The sequence below is a fragment of the Euleptes europaea genome, chromosome 11 (genome assembly GCF_029931775.1).
Source record: "Euleptes europaea isolate rEulEur1 chromosome 11, rEulEur1.hap1, whole genome shotgun sequence".
Lineage (NCBI taxonomy): Eukaryota > Metazoa > Chordata > Lepidosauria > Squamata > Sphaerodactylidae > Euleptes > Euleptes europaea.
In genome coordinates this window covers 32,249,143-32,257,465 of record NC_079322.1, presented here as the reverse complement: position 1 = coordinate 32,257,465, position 8,323 = coordinate 32,249,143, and positions in this window count along the sequence as shown.

The following is an 8,323-nucleotide window of genomic DNA, read 5'->3' as shown; positions in this document are numbered from 1 at the left end:
TCTAGCAGATTTAAACACCTTGGCCTGTCACACTAGGTATGCAGTCCCAAAGAATTATATACTCTCCCAAAGAAATCATATTATTGCTTTTACTTCTACTGTGCGGAGGGGTGGGGGCAGAAATATATCACAATGCAAGTGTGGCACCATACCAGACCTTGTGGATTGGAATGTAATATGAATTTAAAAAAAAAAACATATGGAGGGTTGCTATATATAGTGTATTTACTGTGGTATCACACTAGATGCAGAGAGGCAGAGTTTTGTTCCAAACAGAATCAAGGCAAGAGAAAGGTCAAGTTACAGTGACTTAATTTTGCTAGCAATGACATTCTCTAAATACATTTTGAGTCTTATTTCTTACATGGCTTGAGGGTCTGTAGATTCCAGCACAGTCTGAGCAACACTATAGGAACATGCCTATTATTTTGGGTGCGGTGGAACACAGGCAGGATGGTGCTGCTGCACTCGTCTTGTTTGTGGCTTCCTAAAGGCACCTGGTTGGCCGCTGTGTGAACAGACTGCTGGACTTGATGGGCCTTCCTTATGTTCTGCAGATTCATTAACAAGCGGTCAGGATGGGATACAGGGAGGCCTCCTCATGAGCACTACTTTGTGTAAGAAAAATCATCATGTATCCCATCCATATATCCTTTTTGTATCATAATTCATGAGCCTGTTTAAGACAAAGAGTTGGTTTTTATTTGCTGACTTTCTCCACCACTTAAGGAAGAATCAAGCCAGTTTACAATCCCCTTCTCTTTCCCTTCCCACAACAGACACCCTGTGAGGTAGGTGGGGCTGAGAGAGCTCGAAGAGAGCTGTGACTAGCCCAAGGTCACCCAGCAGGCTTCATGTGTACGAGTGGGGAAACCAACCCGGTTCACCAGATTAGCATCCGCCACTCATGTGGAGGAGTGGGGAATCAAACCGGGTTCTCCAGATCAGAGTCCACCGCTCCAAACCACCGCTCTTAACCACTACACCATGCTGGCTCTCTTGACTGGAGTTTTTTCCATGTATCATGAAGAAGATGCAGCCATCAAACAGGCGTACAAGTTGCAATTATGCATAGTGATTCCAAAAAAACTCGTATCCAACCTTTCCCCAGGGAATTGTCATACTAGTACCCAGCTTGCTGGGGTTAAAGTGTAGACGACTGGGGAAGGTGATGGCAAACCACACCGTAAACATAATCGGCCTAGTAAACGTCGGGATGTGACATCACCCCATGGGTCAGTAATGATTGGTGCCTGCACAGGGGGACTACCTTTACCTACCATACATTCTGGGTCATATTCCTCTTGGGTAAATATGGTAGTTTGGGTATGTATCTTCCATTAATAGGAATTACTGTGATAATTGATATATAAACTATGTAAACATACTACTTGCTCAGGTTAGCTCAAGTCACTACCCAGAGTGATCCAGCCTTCAGAGGTAGTTAGTGGGGGTGATGGAAAAATCTCTTAAGTTTTGGCAACCATCAGCAGAACCTGTTTTGTAGGTGGACTCTGTCAGTCCCATGTTTTCCCTCTTTTTTTAGGAAATGAGACGAGCCCTTCTATTTTAGAGGACCTCTAGGCTATAGGCTGACAAGATGGTTTTATTCAGTCAATTTATTCTGGTTCTGTATGTTGTTTAGTGGGCTTTAAAATAGTTTTAATGTGTCTATTTGAAATTAAATGAAACAAAAATTTCTAAACGATACCCCTCCAATACAAAGCATCTACCGTACTTGTGACATTTATCTGCACATGATTCTACAGTACTTGGATTTCGGGTGTATGTGTGTTGCAGTCCCAGCTAAGAACACAAACCTGATAACATAATGAGCAACACAGAATACACAGTTCGGGTTGGGGGTCCCCACCCTGTGTGAGACTCATTCATGAGTTGTGGCCTCTCTCAACTGAGCACTATTCATGCAGGATCAGAGCCAGGAAATGCATGGAGAAGAGACTTCAACCTTTCTCCCACACCACTTTCCCAATGTGAAACATTGGGGGGGGGGGCTATTTTACTTACTGAGGAAACCCATGTGTTTCTTGGGATACATGCGGGCTTCCCCAACAACAAATAGAGTTCCTCCTGTGAATGTTTCAGGTGAGGAAAATGGCTGGGGGAGGGAGAGTTGAATCCCTTCTCCACACATACTGCAGACCTGATCCAGATTGGGCACTGCATGCACGGGAAACTGGAGAGAGCTCAGAACACATTCCTGACTATTACGCAGGATGGAGACCACAGACCAAACCAGCATTTTCCATACTGTGTGAATGGGCTCTTTCCCCTTCCCTAACAACGGTTCTGTTGGGATAAAAAGGACTGTTAGCAGCAGCCAGGAAAGTATCTATGCTTATAGAATACGAGCTGTATTCACAAGTCAAGAATAAGAATTGTAACATTTTGCTGCTTTGTATAGGGTAGATGGAGATTCGGTTTTAGAACAACATTTACTGCTCTGAATGTGATAATAAATGACAGATGAGCATTAGGAAAACATTTTACACAGCCAGACAACACGTTCAATCCATTTGCTATATGAAATCAATACTTTGGAGGTTATTAATTTTCGTGATGCAATGCAGCTGTTGTGCATGGAACCTTTACCATTTCGGTAGATGCTAGTGCAGGATCAAGATTAGAAAATTCAAATCAGAGATCCATTTCAAGTTTAGCCATGGCTGAATTTTATTCCAAGGCATAGTCTGATCACTTTGATATACTTACAACACATTTAAATTATACTTCTTCTCTAAGCACAGAAACTTCGGGTTCATGTTGCTAAAATCACTCTGTATGCAAGAGCTCTTTCTTACAATTTCGACATACTCATTAACACAGCAGTGTTGGTTCGCTGAATATCAAAGGGCAGCTATCAAATCCCAAAAATAGGCAACATGATTCAAATTACTAATCACTATAATACACTGAAAATAATATTGGGTAAAATAACCTCCTGTCCCTCAAGGCTAGAAACATTGAGGCTACAAACCTCATAATGGAAAAGAGTTGAAGAAAACTTGACAAGGTAATTTTTCAAGCGTGAAAATTCTTTGCTGACATTAACTATACATGATCTTCAGAATTTTTTTTCTGCCTGAATTAGTTCATGTGCTAAAGACACTCTATTACTCAGACAGAAAACCTTGAACCAACACACCAAAATGTAATCAACCCAAACTCAAAGTGGTTTGATGGCAACTTATGGACACATTTTAAAAGTCACCCCCTTTCCTCCTATTTCTGTGATATGTGAACTAGTCGTTCAGATGATTATATCCCCAACAGGGCAAATAGACCCCTACAGCCATTTTAGATATGGAAAATTGTGGGGGGGGGGGTTTAACACCCCTCCCCTGTGTCACTTGGGCCATGTACCTAGTTTCTTTCTGGGTGTTTAGAAGAAGAAAAGGAAGAAGAGTAAAGAAGCATGGCTCATTCATTCTTTGGCAGGAGTATCTGCCCTGCAACCTTGACGAGCATTCAAAAGTGCGGGGCATCCAATAAGACTTCTCTCTGAAAGCCCCTGGGGTCCTAACCTCCCAATTCAATATCAATTCAAACTCAAAGGAGAACTATTTAGCAGAAAAGAGTGAACCCTAAAGAACATAGGAGCGAGTGAAGACAGACTTTTAGCCACTGCAGACCAAACAGGTCAAGCTTTCTGGATCAAAACCAAGAACATTAATTTTTTGTAAAGTGCAGATTCTGCAACACAGCTTCATTATGTGCCTAGTATTAGCAATACATTGTAGAATACTTGTAGACAACCTTAATGAAAACCATGTCAGAAGTCAAGTTCCGAATAGGAGATAACACCACTATAGGCTGTGCTAAAGTATATAACACTGTAGTCCTAAACTGAGCTATACCCTACTAAGCCCATTGACTTCATTTGATTCCAATTGCCATCAGGCACCACACAGAGGTGGACCAGGCTCCCTCTGAATGAGGAAGGGGCAACACTTCTGCCACAGAAGAAATCCAAGATCTAGCCAGTCTCTTGGTTTGTGCAGATGAGACAATATCGAGTACATTGACACCACTGTCACATGAGAACCAGCATAGTGTAGTGGTTAAGAGCAGTGGACTCTAACCTGGAGAACCAGGTTTGATTCCCCACTCCTCCACATGAGCGGCAGAAACTAATCTGGGTAACTGGATTTGTTTCCCCACTCCTATGCATGAAGCCAGCTGAGTGACCTTAGAGCTCTCTCAGCCCCACCTACCTCACAGGGTGTCTGTTGTGGGGAGGGGAAGGTGATTGTAAGCTGGTTTGATTCTTCCTTAAGTGGTAGAGAAAGTCGGCATATAAAAATCAACTCTTCTTCTACCCCTGGGCTGTAACTAGTTCTTGTCTTGTATGCATGGACGCCTCCAGTGCGGAAATGGGAAGATGACACCGTGACCCTCTTAAAACCTCAAATGCAGTCAATTTCTGGTATGCAGAGGAGAAGCCTTAGTAGACCCAGAAACACCCACTCTGCAGCAATGATCTTTCCCTCCATCATATGAATAGGGATAAGACACTGGTGATGGACCCAAGATCATAACCTTAAGCATTAAGCACATTTCCAGGTTGTTGTGGTTGTGCGACAAGTCCACAGGTTTTATCTGCCAGAACAAGGGCCCAATTCAGCTAAAATTAAGCATGCCCATTGAAGTCTGTGAGAAAGCCGAGCACCTTTTTAAACCTCTTCCACTGAAATCTGTGGAACTCAAAAGGGCTTGATTCTGACTGGACCGTTTACTATTAAACTAATTCCCAGACAGATTATGTAAGCCATGTCTGGGATTTGAAACTCTGCAGCATTGTATTCAGGAAATTACATTAGCCCCTGGGGAAAAAAATCCTCTTCATTTGCAGATCACTAACATTGCAAACCAAGAACAAAAAGAGAGCCTGGCTCAAATATGTACCTCAACATTTAAAATCTTACAAAGGGGTTGACGGAAATGCACCAGGATAGCACAGACCTGTGTTGCTTCCTATCAAGTTGTGTTTTCAAAGGAATGGCTGTATCCATCCCTCAAGTCCTATCTGCTAGTGAAAGATGTATATTTCACCAGCTGAAGGATGAAGTCAGTGACCCCATCAGTATTTTTCAATTTTAACTACTTGGGGTTCAAGAAATGCCAGGCTCTAGATATGGGAATTGATTGATCACACTGTGAAGTCTAATATGCTTAATGTCACAATACAGTTTGAACAGCATACAGAATACAACAAGGCCTCACTGCTCCGGATGCTTATACTTACCCACAACCAGTCAAAGCCAAACAGCGCCTCTTAATTGGTTGGTGGATGCAGCTGCTTCAAAACAGTACGATTTTAATAGGAATGGCATTTTATTGCAAATTTATTGTTTTTAGCCTGTTGCTGAAGGATTCCCAGCTCTGAACTGCTAAACAATTTAGAATTGGCAGCAACATTATTTGTTATCCCAGGCATCGAGAAACAGGTATCTCTCCTTTTTGCCAGGATTCAAGTGTTTCAAAAGAATCAGGCTGTTCCATTCCCTGTAACCCTAATAAAAATATTCTAAACGGACAACGAATCCCTTCCTTGAACTTTGTTCTCAGTCGGTAAACAGTACAGTCCTGAGGCAAAAAAGAAAAAGAAACCATAACCCCATCTGCACACCATCATTACTGCTTGGAGAGCCACCACTGCTGAGTCACTGATGAGAAGCACCAGCTCCACGAATTACCAGGCAAGTTTTGTTGGACATGGGAGTGCTAAAACCACCTGACTGTAATCAAGGAGCGGAAAAAGCAACTGCAACCTCCATGAACAAGCTGCTGCATCGTACTAATAGGTGTGAATATCTATATATTCCTTTTTACAATTTAACCAGTACTGTTACATAGTCATTTTTAAAAAATCTACATATTGCTAGAAAAGAAAGCTGTCCGACCTAGGTTATAGCCCATTCTTACAAACCCCACAAATTTAGGATTGGGCAAAATCATCTATTTACTGATCCAAACTCCTTAAGTCTTAAAGACTGGTGCACGAATATATTTCTCTTTCTTTCTCTCCTTATTTAATGTGTTGAGGTTATAGAGATGTTGACATACGTAGGATATTCATTTTTATTCCACATACCATCATGTCAAATTACCTGAAAGATGTACCAGCTGAGACATCTGTTGTAACTTTGCAATGAAGCTCGAAGAAACTGAGTATTTTAAAGGCTATTTTACATATATAGTTCCATTCCAAGAAAAAAAAACCCAGCTTTTTTTGTCCAAACAAAAATAGGGCTCTCTTATTCTAGACTGAACTACACCTGAATGGTTAACTGCTCTATTTCTTTAGCACTGCCAATAACAATACATTTAAATGACACAAATGAGGGGAGAAAAGCTAAAAGCCCTTCTGGTAAAAGACTACAAATGCTTCCAAACAGAAGACCTGTGTATTGGCAGTAATACTGCAGATAGCTAGTATTAATTGCACTAACCACATTTGCCATGCAAAGACTATGTCCTCACAATAATGGAAATAGTCAAGGGCTGTTACCACACTAGGTATTCCCAGTGATGTATCAAGATTTTGAAAATGTTATAAAAAACATCGCTTTAAAAGGGTTTTTGGATGCCACGGCTAAAAAATGGTTGGAAGACGTCTTCACAGCTAAAGGGGCCAAACAAAGTGCGAACAGTATTTTCTATAACAGTTTCAAACTCTTAATACATCGGTGGGAATAGTGCGAACAGAATTTTTTATAACATTTCCAAACTCTTGATACATTGCTGGGAATACCTAGTGCGGTAACAGGGTTAACTTTACTATGGAGGAAAGACCCTATGTGGTGGAATAGCCCGGAAAAAGATGATTTCCTGGAAGCTTCTGTTCTGGGCACTCCATTAGCAAAAAAATAAAATAAGCAGCACGTGTGTGTGTGTGTGTGTGTTAAGTGCTGTCACTTCCGACTCATGGCGACCCTATGAATCAATGTCCTCCATAATGTCCTATCTTTGACAGCCCTGCTCAGGTCTTGCCAATTGAGAGCTGTGGCTTCCTTTATTGAGTCACTCCATCTCTTGTTGGGTCTTCCTTTTCCTAGAGTCCCTACTAGAGAGGTCTGCTAATCCAAATAACACAAATTACTTTCCACAAGTGTATTGTTATTTGGGAAGGAATTTGTGTCATTATGATCAGCAAAGGCCTATTTTAGCAAAAAGGGTGACCAGATGCAAGAGATAACTGAGTTCCAATACTTTTAGCTGTTGTTCAGGGGGAGTCATCAGCACAAATCTTTTCTGCTGCTGCACAGTTATTAGTTACCTAATTTCTATTGTTTCTGCCCACCTTACTGTTACAGGACAGCTGCATACCTCCAGTGGGTGGAGAAACTATAATCAAAGCAATTATCATCTACTTATCTCAGCTCAGACAGTCTGATTAAATGTAGACACTTGGGAGACAGTGGTATCTTTGCCCAAAAGCATTAGCCAAGTTCCATGAAAGCCCCACCTCAGCGTAAAGAACTGTATGGTTTTCAAATGTGTTTCCTTAAGGTGTGGATCTTTACTTGGCATGCCTGATCCAAGTCTCCAAACCATGTTTTATGGGCCCTAATCTCCTTTCAGTCATGTTGAAAACACAAGTGCTTGTACTCAGGCACTCGCAAGTAGGCATTTCACACGTGCTGAATAATGAACTTCCAATCCACTTTGGAACTGGATTTTATGGCATTAAATGAAAAATCCACCTGGAAAAGATCACTAAAGTGTGCTGTAAGTGGATTAAAAGTGCATTATTCAGTGTGTGTGCATGTGCCACATAAACAAGACCAGCAAGATTTCAGCTGCATTTATTGCATTTCCTTCAATCTTCCACTTCTGCTTTAAAAGTTTTCTAGCTACCACTCCCGTATTTAGTAACTAGGGTACTGTCCATTCTAGTGGTTTTATCTAGAATTGCTGTAATTGATGCACGTAGTTTTTACAGAGAACACAGACTACACTGCTGTTATACCACTGTGATCCAAAGTTCTTCCTGTTGTCCTCCTGTCTTTTTCCAGACCAGGGCTTTGGCAATTTAAAAAACTTTGAATAGAATTACAACACTGGTCTGCCTGGTTGGGACTGGCAAAGAGTAACTGATGCACCCGGCAGAAGTGGTGAGACTGATGACACCGGAAGTGCCCACCATTTCCTGGTCCCACCTCCATTTTTAAATGTTCTGCCACTTCCATATTTTAAATAGCTGGGATTGCAAAGGAAATGAGAAGCAAGATCAGGAAATGTTCAGTTAGAGGGCCTATCTGTAAATATGGGGATGCGAAAGTGCGATCTCTTTTGTTTT